General features: G+C 42.7%; 1 protein-coding gene across 6 annotated transcripts in view; it reads right to left on the minus strand.

The window, feature by feature from the left end:
• Positions 1-18,022, minus strand: part of KIAA0825 (KIAA0825 ortholog) — a 2,662,507-nt gene that overhangs the window by 2,501,751 nt on the left and 142,734 nt on the right. For 5 of the 6 annotated variants that reach the window (XM_069627636.1, XM_069627638.1, XM_069627635.1 and 2 more), the window contains one exon: positions 15,027-15,118. The gene's annotated coding sequence lies outside the window, so the exon portion shown is untranslated. The remainder of the gene's footprint in view (positions 1-15,026; positions 15,119-18,022) is intronic. The other variant, XM_069627637.1, reaches the window with a different exon arrangement.

An 18,022-nucleotide genomic window follows, 5' to 3' on the forward strand; every position in this document is an offset into this window, starting at 1 on the left:
ATAATTTAGCAGGCTCAGAATGTGCGTGGAAGAACAAGACACAGGTACAGAAAAGTCTATAAGTGCAAGATTTCTGGATTCTGAGTATACAAAGAAGAGCAAACTGTTTTTTTTTTAATTTCCTATGTAGAGTAAATGGGAACAAAATTTAAGTTCGATTTACATTCATGCTGTACTTACAGATGTTTCATTTACCTAAACTAACATGAAGAATCCTACAGAAATCAACAGAACAGTTCCATTTTGTTCTAACATATATATGTTCCACTCTGAATCTTTGAATTTGAGAATTAAAGTGGCCTGCTCGAGTCTGGTGATGAAGCATGGGGGTGTCTTGAAACTGCTTAGATGGGAACTAGAAACACTTCACATAAAAGACATGACCCAGCCAAGGAATGCACATTAAGAGTTTAAATACAAAGGGCCTCAACAGCCCATTTGAAACTGCTCCAAAGATTATACAAACCCCAAACCACAGATCTTACTAATGGATCTTGGGCTTTCAGCTTTAAAGGGATTGTCATCATTTGTCGAAAGTCCAGGTCTCTCATAAAACTGCATTAACCCAAGTTAAGGGAATGGTTACTAAACTCTATGCGCACGGCAGAAGACATTCTGCCCTGAAACAAACTAATAGCATACAGAAAAGAATATGTATGTGGTCCACAGCCACTGCCACCTTTAGGAAGACATCTAACAATAGAAAAATGGATTCATCTTCACATGAGGGAAAATCTTAGATCAAATGTCTTATCACTAAATGGATCGCTGCGTTGCAATGCAAGCTCCGATCGTCACAGACATTTGACAGTTTGTAGATCTATCAGAGTATGTAAAAATATATAAAGTGTTATGTTTTGAAATGGAGAAAAATGGCAAAAACACATAAGGGCACCAAACTATCGGAATGCAATCAAAGCATCTAAATGTGCACACCAACTTGCAGAATGTGAAAATATTTGTTCTATTTATTTAGCATATTGTAATCCGAAATTAGAGCATACAAACGAAATAGGCTTCTCAATGGGGTGGTTTTCTGCCCCCCCTTTGAGGACGTAAAGCCACATCCGTGTCACAAGGAATAGGTAGAGAGATGATTATGGAATATGGGGAGATAAACATTAAGAATTGGGACTGGAGATAGGAGAACTTAGCTTGAAGCACTGACACAAGGCAGTCTAAAGACCAGTCCATTGTAAGGATGACCAGCCTATAAACTGGAGATTGATTTCCAAATAGCCACCGGAAAGGAGGGTTTGCTAAAGGAATGGTTTCAGGTTGACAGAGTCCCATGCTGGCTCTCCAAAATTTGAAGTTACATCTTAAAAGGTAACTTAAAAACCTCAAACTGTCCATATAGATTGATCAGTGTAAATTCTTGAAGGACAAACATAAGGGAACTGCAGGGAATGCAATGTGGAAACAGGAATATAAGTGCGAATATCTCCATGTGCTGTGTCCCCCCATTGTCATTGGACACAAAGTTGTTCTTTGAAGCTTAATCTACTTTGTATTAAGAAATGAAATTAAATTTGAATCTATTTTGGTGTCACTTTAATGTGGAATTGTATTTGAAAAATTAAGTACTACCTGGAATATAATTAGTGGTCTAAGCCACTCCAGCGTCATTTTGGGTCATGATATTTTGTTGCAAAATAGCATTGTCCAGGGTATTATCGTGCAGTTATGAAGCCGGGGAAAGCTATAGTCAGATCAGATGTTGGCGCAACAAAAATTAGTATGAAGTACTCATTCTATTAAAGAAGAGTTTTGTGAAGTGCAAACCCCTGCATTCCCTTATCTTTCAACGTACAGGCAGACTGATGTGTAGTGTGGTGTGGCATTACATTTTTTTTTTAACATTGTACATGTTACAATGCAATAGGATATTTTCAGCCTGAAAATACATGCAGACTGAAAACCACACACAGATGCATTAAAGTTGTGCAGACATATATAGATTGAAAAATTGGCCATGCTAGCAGCTTGAAAATAGTACACAAGTGAATTTAAAACTGCATATTCAGTTGCATTTCAAGTCACATGCACACACAGATTGTAAATACACTCATATTTAGTGAAAGTCACAAATACATGGTTAGTTGACGCTGCACCCACATACTTTGAGAACACAGTATGCATGGGAGTTCAGAATAGAATCATCAGACCCCTAAGAGTATTATTTCGAATTCAAATATGCAGGACAAACACAAGTTGTCCATTGTCTACAGTCAAGTGGGTGGCACCTGTTCTATACAAGTTCTCTACCTCACACTTGCATGGGGGAGTTGGGTGATTGTATATATACTATAATGTATTCAAATAACTTTCTCTAATACCATATTGGTCTTAATGTTGGAGAAAATCAAATATTCGATAGACATTTGCAGCATTTTGAAATGTAATCCTTGAGAAACTAGTGAAGTTGTCTAGAGAAGCCAATGTAGAAGAATAATTTTTTTTAGAATGTCTAGTATCTTACAGAATACAATATATTTATATGAAGTCTGTTTGAAGTAAGAGTGAGTGCTTGTATGGGCTGATAATTGTGAGATTCATATAGGCAGGTAATATGGTTTCCTGATCATGTAATTGTCTCTACTGTGAAAAAGTGGAGACAACCTAAAGAAAGTAACATTTTTTTATTGTGTTTCAGTTCCAAGAACCTTTCACAATCATGTAATTGACATAATAAGATCACATTAAATTATTTCATATTATCATAAACATTCATATAAATAATAACATAGTCTTAAAATCCCTATACAGTTGTAATATTTTAGCAAAGTTATTTTTGTAATACATTTCTATTTTTTTTTTAATGCCTAGAATTGAGGGTTGGGCTTGTATAAATGGGCATATTAACTGTCATGCCACGACTGCATTAACCAATAATAAAATACATAATATATTCTACACTGTCACCCTGTGCTGCCCTCCACTTTTGTTAATTCACAATTGTGTCTCCCTATCAATTTACCTCTCTACAATCAGAAAATAAGGCAATAGAAATGGGGCTTGCTTCAAGCAAACCATTTCACTACAATCATGTGATGTCCCACAGTCTTACATAGTGCTATTCCATCAAATGATCGACAACCACCATCACCAATGGATAGCTCATATAGCATTAAATGCAGTAAATGTTACTAAGGTCCATCTTGTGTGTGTGTATGTACCTTTTCCAGTTCCTTCTCCACTCTATGTATCCACCAAAATATCACAGGTATGTAAAGCTCTCAGCAATGGGGCAGCTCCAGCCATTCTCATCACCTTTGTACAGCGATTCTTGACAAATAACCTTTCATTTTCAGTAAATAAAAAAGTATAAACAAAGTCCTAACTTCCAATAGTATAACATTGTCTGGTAATCAAGCCCCCTCAAGTCACTGCAAGGTGACATGAAGTGCTCAACCAAACAAAAGCCATGGATTAATCATAATCACTGGCAATCACTCTAAGCACACCTTTCATCCCATTGTTTTTCAGTCTGCAGACCCACTGCAGAAGGGGCAACCCCTTTCAACTCTAGCATTAACTTGCCAACGGGGCAGTCAGACTGGAACTGCCACATCACATCCTTTCTGTGCCAGACTAGAGAGATGCAGGACATGCTTTGGCCTCATTGGGCATTATCAATGCAGGAAATTGGACAACAAACTATCCCAAGTCATGATATAGTTGTGACTCGTCTCTAAAGATGAGCTCTGAATGAGACTTCACTCTGAGATTTTGGCCAAGTCTGCCAACAAATATTTAAAAACATACATAAAATGATGGCCATCCTATTCCTATCTTTTCTGTAAAAATGTAGCTCACCAAGGTGCTCACAGGAACCCAGCTTTAACCGCACTTACAAGAGAAAGACCTAAACAAATGGTCTATAGCAAACTACAATATGTCCCGCAGTATACTCTAGTAAGCTAAAGAAAGATAGTGTTTTCGGCAAATACTGGAGTATATGGTTTGTGTACTGCAGTATGTGCACACGTTAATGATACAGACTAAGTGACTACAGTTTTCACAGCTTAACTGCAGTAATTTCTAGTAGACATGTTAACTACATTGAGTGTTGTATATAGCATAACATGGTAGTGTACTGCTATTACAGAATCATACATTTGTTTCTAATAGTCAATTGTTTCTACATTACGGTATCTGTACACATTGGTAGAGTATATTGGCGTTCAACAGTATTAACAGCTAAACTGCAGTAGTTTCTACTACAAAATGTAGTTCATGAATTATAGCTATTGTATACTGCAAAATATTCTGCAGCATATTCTAATGCACTACGGAATATTACAGAACTGTACAACTGATCGTAATAAATAGTGTAGTTATTGGTTCCGACGGTTAGTATGCACACATTTAAACTGCAATTTCTCTAGTAGTCACATCAAATTGCAGCCAGATCACACCTCACGTGCAAAGCTCCACCCTTACAAAAAGTATAATGCCATGTGATAGGAGTTCACAAACTGGACCAGATGGACTCAGGCCTTTATCCTTTCAAGATTGATAAACTGCGTACTACAAGTGGGTTATAATTATGACAACCATTCGAGGGCATAGAAGCAGATCTGCAGCAATATAAAACATAGAATCATCACCGTTTTTATAATAAATCCCTTCTTCCACCATTCTTGTTGCCAAATATGACCCTACGTGACCTTCTATGGAAGAAGCAGCACCAAACCCTCTAAAGCTGGTGGGCTGAAAGAGCGCCAATTAGTGAATTGTAAAGGGGACGAGGAAAGGGCGAGTTGCAGCATGCACCGGTTCACGTGGAGGGCTGGTTGTGTGCCAAAAATTGAAGCAGTCCAATTCGAAAGAGGGATTTTTTTTTAATCTACGGAAAACCCAATTAATAATTGACTTATTTATTTTTTAGCATGTTTTACTACCTTTAAACACTCATGAAACTTTAAAGTTGACATGAGTGTTTAGATGCGTCCAGATCAGTTCTTTTCCAAATTAAGTGAAGAGGTCCAAAGATAAAGAGCAAATAGTTTGTCATTTTCCTATGTAATGTGTCATTTCACCATGACCACAGTGTTGCTATCACTATAATAGAGAGAGGGGATGTTATACTAAAGGTATCTAAAGTATGTTTTATGTAGTATATTGCAGTATTTTCTATTAACCAACCTATTTCCCACTGTATGTGATCAACATCACATTTTCAGGTCCTAATAAGGAAATGAACCCATGTGTTTGCTCAGTGATGTAGTCTTTGGTCAATACAGATCATGTTTAAAAAATGACAAGGCCATTAAATAATGATGCTGTTTCAAGCTTGCATTTGAAATCAATGCAGTAAATATGTGCACCAATTACTGTAGTAATTACTACAGCATTCTCACAGCATATTGATTAATAGGTTATTTATAATGTGCCTATGCAGAAGTGTTTCACAGCGTATATTATCTATACTGTATGTTTACTACAGTATAGATAATATAACAGCATAGTACTAACCAGTATCTGTAGTAGACACACTACTATATATAGCATAAACTATAGTTTTGAATACTTGGGGAGGCATGGCCAGCAGCCATGGTGTAGGACAGCAGCCCATGTAGCTCCCACCCAATCCAAAATGGATATGCGCCGAAAGGTTACACCATCCTCATAAGAATCTCCTACAAGTTGGAAAATCTGTAGGAATGCTGCAAGGCCTGGCTTGAGAACTTGGATGCTCCAAAAAAACTCCAGCCTTAACTATTTAGCAGACCTAAAGTGTGGTTGCCGACACAGAAGGAAAACCAAGATGGCGGCCGTATAGACGCGACCCCGCAGCACAGCCCAAATCTATTGAAGAGGTGCATTGGAACGACGTCCCACTCCCGTCCATAGAAGAGCTACCCTTGCACTGTGCGGCAGCCAGAAGAAAGTACATAGCGGACGGGCACCCGAGTTGCGGGCTGCAGCTGCCCATAAGGTGAGGAGCCAGCACTGTGTCCCTCAGTCCCCCCTCCTCAGCCAAGGCAGTGACATAACATCAACGGCCCTAGGGAAGGGAGCAGTGTGGACCCAGACCCCTCGCGGGATGGTGACTGAGAGCCCTACACCAAAAACAAGCGCTGACATGTGTTGGAATGGTGCCAGTACTACTGAACTAAACACCAATATTTAAACGGTGTAAAGTGCAGTGCTCATTCAGGGAGCCACAGTGGACAGCCTGCTCTGGGACAGACACATATGAAGTGGGCTACAACCACACGCTGATAACTCTGGGGCACACTCACCCCACTCCCTCAGACAAACCACTAGCTCTATTGAGTCATATACGGGCCAACAAAGGGAAACAAGTGGGAGGCGACTGCCCTGATCCCGACTGAACAGGGACAGAGCCTGCAGAGTACTCTTGAGTTGGATCACTTCCACCAGATTGCGCTCAGCGCCGGAAAATCGTATAATTACCTCAAAAGCCCCCGTACATACAATTCGGCACATGTGTGCAGAAGTAGCAGCCTTTGTAGAGCACTATAAAATTGCATGCAGACCCCATACAAGGCTATATGGGGCTACCAGAAACCTACTGGCAACAAAGCGGGGTCTCTGTGCACAGGCAATTGCGGGAGCAGGTTCTGTGGCCCCCACCTCACATTACAACAACTGCCTACACCCTGATTGAGCGTTCAGAGGACTGCAGACCCTCCAACTCGTGCCCCCAACCACTCTCCGTGGGACCCGGCTGACTGGGTTTGCGCAAGGTGTCCAATACAAGGAGTCCCCTCAGCAGCGGACTGTCACCATACCAGCGAAGACCCTAAACCAGCTGCCCTTGCACTGAGGATCACGTGACACCCATTCAATAACAGTAAAAAAATAGTCATAGGTACCCCTCTGCAATAAAGAACATGGCTAAATGATCTGTTCTTTGAGAAGGTACCTAATCGAGAGTCCGCAGCCGCACTTTAGCTCACTGTACCTTTTACAGAAGGGAAATATCCATATCAGTCTTTGTCCCGCCCACATGGGTAGTACAGCACCGAAATGCTATGGCAGACCAATAACAGGTCTTGACCAGCAGCAGCACGCAGTGGTGGCGGGACAAAGATAACTAAAGAGGCATAGAAGCAAAGCAAAGTAAAGCCTCACATTAACCCTGTCGAACAAAGCTTGAATGACTACGCAATCATAGTGGAGGAATACCCAAGAGTCTCCGTTTGGGAACAGCACTGAATGCTAGAGCCGCACCAACCTGGCCCCTAGCACTATAACACTCCAAACCGGAACAAAGAGCCCTGCATATTTGGATGCCTACCACGCCAACCAAAATGAAAAGCAATCAGACCACAATGGACAATAACACAAAGAACACGCCCCAAGCTCCCTTGGAAAACAAAGACGAGCAATCGCAAGATGCGGACAGGATTCCTGTGGGTGCAGAGAGTCAGATCCTTTTGGCCATTGCCGAATTGAAAACTTCCCTGGAGTTCAAGATTGATGCGGTTATGGTAGACATTGGGGTCTTGCGCCAGGATGTCAGAACACTGACAGAGAACTGCAAACATTGAAACACAGCTCAACAAAAACACCACTGAGAACCGTGAAACACATTCGGACGCCCATATACTTCAACAGAAAGTCCGGATACTAGAAAACCGAGCAGAGGAGGCGCAAGGGTGCGTGTCTGCAGGAACAACATCAGAATCCTGGGCCTCCCGGAAGGAGAAGGAGCTGACCACACAACATATGTGAAAACCTGTTCTTACAGGAAACCGGACCAGGCAACCTCACCCAAGGCTTCACAATAGAGAGCACATAGAGCCTTAACTACATTTCTAGACACGCGTTGCGCAATCGCTGCCCTAGACGCTATCAAAGCATTCACTGCCATTAAATGGGATTGGCTCTATGCCGCACTGCAGCGTTATTGGTTGGAACTATATCAGATGGGTGCAATTAATATATAGAAAACCTGTCACCAGAGTTAAAACAGGCAGACATTTTTCGTAAACCTGGGAATTAGCAAAGGGCAATAGACAAGGCTGCCCGCTCTCTCTGCTACTTTATATCCTGGCCGTATAACCCATAGCGGTGTACTTAAGACACAAATATATAGATGCTGGAATAAACATAGGTGGGACAAGTCACCTAATATCTATGTATGCAGACGATGCACTGCTGTACATACACCAAATAACCTCAAGCCCATATCAGACGTCCTAAACCCGTTCGCAGCATTGTTGGGTATCGAGGTTAGCATCCATAAACCTTGCTAAACTGACTGAAATACAGCACGATAGACTACCGGTTCTGGCACTACAATGGAATTTATACACATTCAAATACCAAGGAATCAATATGTATCATGACCCAGAAGCAGAGTATAAGGCTAACACACTGAAGGCCATTGGAAATATACACAACTTAATGAAGTTCTGGTCAAAATTACCCCTCCCAGTCATAGGTAGAGCTGTGCTGCTAAAAATAGTAGCCCTTCCTAGATTATGCACTATTTTGTGAACATCCCTTATAACACCTTGAGTAGGGGATTCTTGTGGCAGCACAAAAGATGTAGAATAGCGCTGACAACTCTTCAAAGAGCACAAAGGAGGAGGTATTAGAGTGCCACAATTCGAGCTGTACTTTCTAGCTGGACAGCTACAATTTGTAGCAGGTTGCATAACAGACTAACCCACTTTAGACACGGTATTGCTCCAATTGCTCCAACCAATGATACCGCATTATTACTTGTGAGAGATATGGTGGATCAAACCACCGAAACATAGCTCATACCATCACTTCGCAATACCTGTCATACTGCTCTGGAATAGAGTGCGCAAGTTAGCTAAAATTGCAAATCCATTTTCCACCCGTATTCCCCTAGTGGCAGTAGCCCCCGGACCGGCCCCTGACCAGATTGAACAAACATACAAATTGGGAAACATGAGGTGTCACCACAATAGGAGATCTGTTACAACAAAGTCCTTTATACCCTTCCAGGAACTTATAGTTAACACAGGCTTGCATCGAGGCCAGTACTTACAGTATCATGTGATCACGAGGAACATAGCAAGTAGCTGACCAACCTTCAGCGAAGTGGGTGATGCAAACTCGCTGATAGACCACATGTACGAGGTAGCGGAAGGCGGGCACATTCTATCCGAAATATACAAATTACTGCTAAAGGCGGGGCTCTCCTCAGGGCTAGCAGTTAAAGCTACATGGGAGTCAGACTTTGGAGCCCCCTTCACAGACTTGTGTTGGTCAAAAATACTCCATTATCACAAAAAGGTGTCAAGGAACACAAAATTACAACTCATCCAACTGTATATAACACACAGGGCATACATGATACCCCTGAATATTTTGGGATTCTCCAGAGCTCCCGAACAGGTCCATCTCAAATGTAGAGCCACAGAAGCGGGCATGCTGCACATGTTCTGGTCCTGCTCAATTATGCAAGGGAACTGGGAGGAGATCACAACTAAAATGAACCAATGAGGACTAACGCTAGACGTCATATCTCCAGAAGCTGGTCTATTGGGTAGCTTCACAAGACCGAAACACACTTGTTATATAAACAAGATGAAGGACCTGGCATACATTCTGGCTAAACGCAGAATGCCATGTCCTGTAAATCTTCATCTTGCCCCAGAATAGAAGACGGCGCAACCTACATAGATGGGCCCTGGTCGAATCAGTAGTATGGCTCCAAGCGGCACGTGCAGTCTGATACCAATGACGATATTACAGCATGGAACGTACTAGTGCACACCTTATTTGCCCCAGGGACCCCAGACTCCATACCTGCAAGCCTGTCTGGGTGAACTAGCTCGCAGGCACTCGACGGACCACACACTGCTCTACAGTATAGGAAGCAGAGGCAAGTAGTTGGGATTAGGGATTAGGGATAGGGAAGGATCAAAGTTATATACGTTAAGCTCGAGCAGTCCTGCTCCTTAAGCAGTTGTTTTGGTTTATGTTAATCAGTTGTGTTATTTTTTGGGTTTTTTCTCTTTTTGTAGACAAATGCATCATTGTTCCCTGCATAACATAATACTCTGTTGTAACTAAAGCTAATCATAAAAGAAAGGAAAATAAAAATAAATCATAAGTGAGAGCTACATAACATTGGGAAGGAAGGTCCGATCGGAGTATATGACCTCATTTTCGCAAGGCAGCCTTGTCCGGCCATCTGAAGCGACTGCTGCAGCATGTGGTCTAAGTGACGACATTGATATTGCACCATGCAACACTGAAGTAACATCGAACGATGCACCACCTGAGGCAATGGGGGCACTATACATATAAAACACAACACTCCCGGATCGGTCTCCTCATCTATGCGATCGGAACACTGACCCCTAGTTTTCAGGTCAGTGTCCCATTCTGCTTTGCCCACGGCCCGTAGAAATTAGGTGCTCGTTCAGTGATCTGTCTGAAATCAGGCACTTTACAAGCTTCGTGGTGGCCCTCCAAACGACATTGCACTCACACTCCCAATTAAATAAGCACAAGGCCCACAGATGGTCATGGAATGGAGAGTGCTGACATGGAGGAGAATTTGGTTTCTTTGTCTACATGTCTGTGGCTGCAAGACAGACAAACAAGGCCAAGACCGCCGAGAGTAACATGCAAACATGAAAGCCGAAGTCAAAAGGGAAGACATTCCTGGAATCATTCTGGAGTCATACGGTAACTCCATCCTAGAGTCATCCATGGCTAGTTCAGGAAGATCATCCGAAACCCTCCTGAAGTATGTGTATAGGCAGAAATATTTACATGAGATGACTGTAGAGTTATCACAGAAAGTACTCCAGGATGAGTTCTGATTGCCTCCAGTGATTATCTTGTATTACTCCAGGATGACCCGATGACAACTTCAGGATGGGAGGAGATTACTCCAGGATGACCCTCATGAGAACTTCAGGATGGGTGGGGCGGTGGTTTACTCCAGGCGGACCCCATAACTTCAGGATGGGTGGGGGGGGATTACTCCAGGATGACCCTGTGACAACTTTAGGATGGGTTCGTAATGGTGAACGATTATTGCTGACAACCTCAGGAGGAGTTATTTCATGTTGCTTCCAAACAATTTAGGAAAAGGGTTTTGATTCCTTGTGTGTAAAACGGGTGGTATTACTATAGGGTGAGTCTAGTTAGACTTATGGATAGTGTATTGGAAAACCTCAAGGGAATTTGCAACCGTCACTTTCCATCTTTACCTTCTTTGCAAGAGCACTCAAATGTCATTAACTAAGTTCGCTGATCTAGTATACAAAACTACAAATCCATCCCACAATGTCACAAGCCAACCTATATACTCCCTCATTATAGTTCTCACCTCTAGCCAACATGGCATCACACCCAATATACTCCCACAATTACAAATCACTGCACTAAAATACACACTTCAGTGACCTACGCAGAATCCGTTAAAGGTCTACCTGCATGACAGACTGCAGATCACTTGACCCAATATGACTATGAGCAGCTAGCAATTAGTTCGACCATTCACAACACCCAAGAAAACACTAGCTGACCCCCGAGTCAAATCTGGAGTATTGCTGGGCCCGTGTAACTCTTTCCTTCACAGTCAAGCACTGGAACGATTTTGCCCTTACCCACTGAAGGTGCGGTAATGTGTACGAGTTGTATATGCACCGTACCATACACATAGCAAAGTCTCACAAAAGGGCACCGGAAGCACACGGATAAAGGACCACTTTAAAAAGTAAAAAAGCAACCAGGATTTTGTAAAGGTTTGTTTAGTACATTAAGCTTACACCGTTCAAGCCCACACGTGCCCTGTCCCCTAGGGACTGCAGAGAGTCCAAGTGCTCTTCCAAACCAGCAATCAAAATGTATGCTAACCTATAGCGGTGCCAGCAAGATAGCAATTAGGATTTTTGTTTTTTTTTTGTTTTTTAAATAAACATTTTCTTGATAACAAGATAGTCATTCTACAGCAGTGGTTTTCAAACTTTGACCCCTGACTGCCACTAGGAAAAATGTACCTGGCTTGGGCCCACCTATACACATGGACTCCAAAATGTTTATCGGTTGAGAACGGTTATTACCCGCTGGTGTAGACTGGTGCCCCAAATGAAAGTGTGGGTGTCAAAGACCAGATTATTTCAAAATCATTGCTTGCAAGAACTCAAATTACATTAGAGAGCAAATATTTGTAAACACAGCATTCAGAATGTTTTACTACAGAGGACTTGACTAAAAGTAGTGTTGGATATTTATTTCCTACAGTAACATTTGACATGTAACAATTTGTTTCTTAAGTACAACAACTTTGAGATTACAATCAATGCAGTCACTTGCAAGTTGGACAGTGGCATACTGGAGAACTAAAGGGTGTGCTGTCTTTCAGAAGCCAGCCTGTCACTAATGGGTTCCATTTTTGCAAAACCCCAGGTTTTCTTCCAGCCTTGACCGATATTTAGTCTATAGGGCTGCAAGTGCTGAGTATCCAATCTCGCAAAGGTACGAGGTGCTGAAAGTTAACAGTACATTGACTGCACATTTGGATAAAGTTGGAAACTCTGCATTCTGCCAAAATCCACCCAAAGACAATTTTTTGAATTGGCTCTCCCGTAGGCGGTCACTTTGAAGCCTCATTAGTTCCTGCTGGAGGTGTATTTGGAAGTGGGCCCCCACGTCTGCTAGGAAAGGCTGAACCAATCAGTCATTGAGGTTACAATTGCCCTCTGGAAAGTACTTTGAGACTGGTTATGAGATGGTTTCCTATTAGTTCAGCAACACATGAAAGATCATACTACGTCCTCTCAAGAGCATCTGCTAATAATGGAAACTCATCGGAATGCAGAAATCAAACCTCCTCCTCCAAAGCTCCAGCTTCTTCTTGAATGCTGATATTTTTGGGTTAATCGCCAATGATGTGGTTTCTGTGCCTTGCATGGAGAGGTTTAGAAAATGTAGCTTTTCAAAGATGTTGCCATAGTAAGCCAACAGTAGAAGCCAGTGTAAATCACACAGGGGCTCTTCTTTCGTCTGGTCTAAATCCAGGAGAAAGTGTCTCACTTTGTTCTGAGTGCCTAAACGTGATTTAAAACCTTTCCCCTGGAGAACCACCTGACCTCGGTGTGAAACAAAGCGTCATGTCCAACTCCCTTGTCTGCATATAATGTGGCAAACAGGGGCTCTTGTGGGGTGCATCTTAATAAAATGTACAATCTTAACAACAGAAGTCAGCACCTCAGAGTCCATTCCCCATATTGCGCACAGGCAAAGCTTTCAAGTGTATCACACAGTGTGTCCACAATATTTGTGGAGCTACTGCCAACACTTTTGCTTTTAACCCAGCTCTAGCACCACACATTGAAGGAGCACCATCCATGCAAGTACCAACACATGCTTCCCACTTTAGGCAAAGGGAACTTAGCCAGTAGTTAACAATGTCAAAGACTACAGATGCAATAGTGCTTGGCCCTGAATTGGTTTACAAAATAAGAAATCCTCCAATATTTATTTTCCATGGCAGTACCTCACATAAGCAATCAAATGTGCTTCGTCAGTGGCCTCATCCAACTGTAGGGTAGACTGACTGTTTCAAGCGCGATATCAATTCTGTACTGATATCGGAGCAGAGGACAGCTCAGTGACGTGGCAGAAAATTGTGGTGTTAGACATAGGGATACTTTTGCATTTCTCTGCTGCACCGTCACCAAGCAATACCCAGTTAACAGCGAGAATGGTTGGCAGAATTACTTTCTCATCATCTGTAAAAGGCTTTTTGTTTTTGCCCAGATAATGTGGTAAGAAGCTTTTTTAACAGTGTTTTTGCTTTTGTATGCCTTGCAGCTGCCGTACAAAGAAATTCCTGATCTTTTTTGCTAAATTGGCATCTTTTGTTTCCAAATTCTGCCTTAATTGTGTTGGCCTCAGGCTTGCTAATGTAGCACCACAAACCACACACTGCAGCTTAACTTCTCCAGCAACAGCGATCCATGTGAACCCTAAGTCCAAATAAGAGATATCATATTTCCGTGTTTTTGCATTTCTTTTGTCTGTTTCCACCTCTCCTTCTGCTTTTCGTTTGAGATGCCTACCATCTTTGGGCACTAGGAAACAATCCAGTTCTATGTGATATTTCTGCATTTTAAAGCCTGAACACAAAAAAGACCGATTTTCTTTCATCTGTTTTTGTATCGGCTTTAAAATGCAGAAATATCACATACTGCCCCTCTCCATCTCCACCCGCTCATTCACTTGTTAATGAGAGGGTTGGGATGGAGGGGGGTTCAACCCCCAATACCTCAAATTTCCCCACCCATCACCCCTGTGCATCAACACATGCATCCTCCCCACACATACACAAACACAGTCCAAAACTCACCTCTGCCTCCTGCCACGACTCAGCTGGGGCGCACACTGCCTGACAGCAACTTTGCGCACTCGTTTGCGGCAAGGGTTTGACAAGTATGACAGTTTGATTTAGAAAGACCGCTCTGTGCAGTCACGGAGCAGACTTTCAAAATCAACCTCCCCCTGCCCCATCAGTACAGTGAAAAAGAGCTTTTCACTTAGTACCAACAATCCATCCAAAAAAGGAACCCGAATCTTTGAAAACATTGCAAACCCTGTATGTCACGTTAGTTTTTCAAAACCATAACAAGTTTTCAAAAATTATAAATGCCTCAGATTTCAAATGGCAAATACAACATGCAAAGATTTAAAAACTAACCATGTGAAAAGGTTGGGGAAAAAAACATTTTAAAAAAGTCCCCAAAAGATTGAAACAATGGCAACCACATGTAAAGACCCAAAAGGAACCATAACAGCTTGGGGGGAACTCAGCAAAAATGGGTCAGAAATACTGGTTGGATTAAAAAAAAACATCACATTGATGCAAATCTCAGAAGACTCCCTGTTCAGATTGTGAAGTTCTAGCTCACATTTCTTTTTTCCAAGTGTGGTCCTGGACTAGGTTACAGATTGGCAGCGAAAATCACACCTGGATGCACATTACACAGGGCCGATCTAAACCTTCAGCACTTTTACACAACCAATGGTACATGGGGAAAAGAAATCCTTACCTGCTTTCGCAATTGTGTCAAGTGCTTCACTGGATTTTTCTTGCTGTGACATAGGTGGTTAGGTTGACATACCAACGGTTGTAGCGATGCTGCTGCAATGAAAAAAAACAGTCAAGGACTTAGACTTCAAAATTAAGATTAGATGAGCAGGGGTTAAAACCAGCTCTTGGGTGTTAGGCATCAGCTAGTAAGCAGGACCCAACGCTGGGAAACCAGGAGAGAGTACATAGTGCACTGTAAATGCAACTCCCACATGAAACGTGAACTTTCAGCACCGCCCCAAACTGGACATGAGACAGGAACAGCCTCAAAAATAGGTTTGAAATCCTGGATTGTGACTCCTACCTATACCTTTAAAATTGCCCGACCATCACCCACAGCAAAATACAGTTGTTTTAAAAAAAAAAAAAAAAAAACTTTGCTGTCCTAGATGGGACGATAGAGCCAATTTGTGTTCCCGCAATTGAAAAAGTAAAATAAAAAAAGATATTATAGATGTACCAGACCGTACCAATATTTGCGAACTACACTCTGACAGTCATCACACATCCTCCCCTACACACAAAAGGGACCTAGGGTGCAGAGTCCTACTGGGAAATCTCCAAAGCTCCCGATAGGCCAGTCCACCCCAGCTGGCAGAGAGAACAGAGCAGTCCACGCACATACCTGAAAACATGACTCAGACTCGATCCTAGAGACTCCTGGCATTCCAATCATTCATCTACATATCTTACATAGAATCTGACATGATAGTGCTTAGCCTACCAATCTAACTTTCAGAAACATCGAGTAAGAGCCATTTAGCTTTTACTGCAGTTTGGTGACAGTGCTAAAGGAGCAGCAGACTCTGCCGTGGCTGCCATGCCAGACATGAGGGCCCCTGGCCTCTCTGCAACATATGGTGCCCCATGCAGGCAAATGACTGGCCCCCTCAGCAGGAAGATATACATGAATTCCACTTTAAAAATCACTTCTATGGCAGTGATGCACCCAGAGTACTGTTGGTAATGCGTGATGTTAGTACATCAAGGGAGGCATAGACTCGCTTTATAGTAGATGGCTACCGGGGTAGCTCAGCAGGTTGACAAACTGTTGCCGAGACGTCATTTACGCAAATGTGTATTGATCTATTGTTGTTGTTTCTTTTAATGTGTTTAAGGTTGAATTTAACCAAAAAATAAAATAAATATATGCAAAAGGTGTTAAATGACTTTTTGCAATTACTTATAAAAAAGGAAGTGCTATAAAATGTGTTGGCCAAGGGATGGGTTGGGGTATTTCTGCCTCTGTAGGGAAAACAAAAAGTTGGCATCCATCAACCAAGTTTAATTTCCTAATAACTGCTGTCAGCACAACTGAAGTATTGTCAGACATTCGATACCGGATCTCAGACCCGGCCAGAGCCATCAATGGACCAGCCAAAGAAGGGGGGCCAGTGTTGTGTGATATCCGGCTCCCCAACGGCAGATTGCTGGAGCACCGGCAATGCATGCTTCCGTCCCTGCTCGCCTCCTCTCCCCGTTGCCCCCAGGGTGGGGGCACAGAGGGAGAGGAACGCAGTGGGACCAGCACTGTAGTGATCCGGCACCCCTGCTCGCCTCTTGGGTCCACAGGGGGAGAGGGAAGCAGAGGGACTGGGAAAAGGCCTGAAACGCTGGCTTCCCCCTCCAACTGTGGTGTGGGGGGGCCAAGCCGAGAAGTGTCATCCCTTACCAGGTAAGAAGATGCTGGCAGCACCAGCAGGAAGCAACAACGCAGCCTGGACACACGATCCAAATGCAGGAAAGTGCATGTCCAGGCTATGTTTATTTCCTAGCTCGTGGCCACGCCCCCATCACGTCGCACTGACTGAGCATGTGCAAAGGGGGGGGGCAGTGGCTCGCCATTCACAGTTAAGTAAGGCAAAAAAAAAAAGTATTTTCCCGCAGTCCTGGATCACGCGCCCCACAGATTGAAGACCTCTGCCTACAGTATGGCTATTTTTAAGGCAAAATACTCAATAGTTATCTTGCTGACAAAATTACTTAGGAGTCTGCATTTTCACTGTATACTATCATGGTACACATGAACATGCAGGCACCTAGTCAGTGAGACAACACAGGGAAATGAAGGAACTTTGTTTTATACAGACAGCTGAAGAAATGCCAAGGTGGGGCGGGGTGTGGGGGAGGTCAAATCAAGAGACATCTTGTGGTATAAACAGACTCTGGCCGCTGTTGTACGATATCCTGCATCCCCATGGCAGCATGAGGGAGGCAGTGGCAATATTCGGGACCACGCCTTCTTGGATACACCACCCACAGATGGCTACAGCCATACAAACCGCGTAAAAATTAAAATATGAAAATACAGCATGATAGCCCACCCTCAACAGCTCTGTTCCTCCCTCCACACCCAAAATGTTAGCTGAGGGGCGGGGCTTCTGTGCCCTTTAACAGTTCAAAGGATCAGGAACATGCTTCTGGGCGCATTTTGTTTCTTCCAAGGCAAATCTATCTTGTCGGCTCATAAAGCACTACACTTTTGCCAGAGTCACAGCCCCCCTGAGATACACAGGCTGCGTGATGAACTCGACAACACGTTTCTTTGGTCATCAGCAGCAGAGCCTTTCTTATGCACGATGGTGAATTTGATTTTCTAATTGAAAGACCACCAGTCACCTTGCACATCTGTGACAGTTAAAGCGAGCCACACAATAAAGCACCCTTTGAATATGCACACCCATAATGTCCAATAGCTGGATATGCTAAAAAGTAAAGTTTTCTTTGATGTCCTTAGTTGAATGTTCTTAAAACCATATATAACTCGCTCAAGGTTTGTGATGAACCTCCAAACCTAAGTGAGTTTATGACAACTATTTTATTGTGTCAAAGCGCTGGAAATGAAGTGGGTAAATAGATATTTTGCCTTTTGCATCTTTAGTTTTCCATTCAGGATGTGAAAAATAAAAAAAAGGTACACTGATATTATTTTGGCCCAACATGCTGCTATAAGGA

The sequence above is a fragment of the Ambystoma mexicanum genome, chromosome 6p, assembly GCF_040938575.1.
Source record: "Ambystoma mexicanum isolate Mex_15411 chromosome 6p, UKY_AmexF1_1, whole genome shotgun sequence".
In the NCBI taxonomy this organism is placed as follows: Eukaryota; Metazoa; Chordata; class Amphibia; order Caudata; family Ambystomatidae; genus Ambystoma; species Ambystoma mexicanum.